Here is a 1,119-nt window from a genome sequence, read left to right as displayed (position 1 = left end):
TGTTTTCCGTGATTTCCTTAAATCGCTTAAGGCCGATTCAATTCCCTATATTTTCACGATCCGGGCCTGTTTCCCGTCTCTAGTAGTCTCGTCACCTATCGGACGTCAAACTATAATCCTTCATTTTTAAGAAGACGATACCGTCGCAGTGGTGCGCAAAACTTAAGGGCTAAAACAACTTTCGCATCATATGTCGCTATCAAGTGATACAGCTGATGGAACTTGGACCATAAATAGGAAAAACTGCTATAGAATAGTGCGAAAGGCAACCAAAAGGAATACGTAATAAATGCTATAGCACAGTGCGAAAGGCAACTAAAAGGAATACGCAATAAATGCGCTCCGTCCTCAGGCCACAAGTATCCCATCGGGGCCATCCAACCGCCGTGTCATCCTAAACTGAGGATGCGGATAGGAGGGGCGTGTGGTCAGCACACCGCTCTCCCGGTCGTTATGATGGTTTTCTTTGACCGGAGCCGCTACTATTCGGTCGAGTAGCTCCTCAGTCGGCATCACAAGGCTGAGTGCACCCCGAAAAATGGCAACAGCACATGGCGGCCCGGATGGTCACCTATCCGAGTGCCGGCCACGCCCGACAGCGCTTAACTTCGGTGATCTGACGGAAACCGGTGTATTCACTGCGGCAAGGCCGTTGCCAATACGCAATAAGGCGAACAGAAATGATATTTTCAATAAAAGGTAATAATTACACTGAAATCACTGTGATTCATAATCGCCCCCAATGAACTGTACGAAAGACGGGACATTGTTCTGAGAAAAATACGTGAACAGCAGGCACGGGAGTGCTCCTATTATAGCCACTATTTTGTTCAGGAGATCTCGTTGCAAGGCGTTCCATTTCTCCACCAGCGTGATTGACAAATCATGGATGATGCATGTGAACGTGCTGCCGTACGTCTATCCAATGCAGCCCAAAGGTGCTCGATGGGATTTAAATCGGCGGAATAGGCATGCCAGTCCATTCGTCGAATGTCCTCTCGTTCCAAGAGCTCCTCTACCCGTGCTCGATGCGATGTCGTGGCGCAGTGTCATCCATAAAAATGAAGTTAGGGCCGAATGCAGCCCTGAAAGGATGCACGTGATGAAGGAGTACAGTGC

At 48.6% G+C, this 1,119-nt stretch overlaps 1 pseudogene; it reads right to left on the bottom strand.

The window, feature by feature from the left end:
- Window positions 1-539: 539 nt before the first annotated feature.
- LOC124597600 lies at window positions 540-657 on the bottom strand (annotated as a pseudogene).
- Between the last annotated feature and the right edge of the window lie 462 nt (window positions 658-1,119).

The sequence above is a fragment of the Schistocerca americana genome, chromosome 2 (assembly GCF_021461395.2).
Source record: "Schistocerca americana isolate TAMUIC-IGC-003095 chromosome 2, iqSchAmer2.1, whole genome shotgun sequence".
In the NCBI taxonomy this organism is placed as follows: domain Eukaryota; kingdom Metazoa; phylum Arthropoda; class Insecta; order Orthoptera; family Acrididae; genus Schistocerca; species Schistocerca americana.
This window is presented reverse-complemented; position numbering and strand designations above follow the sequence as displayed.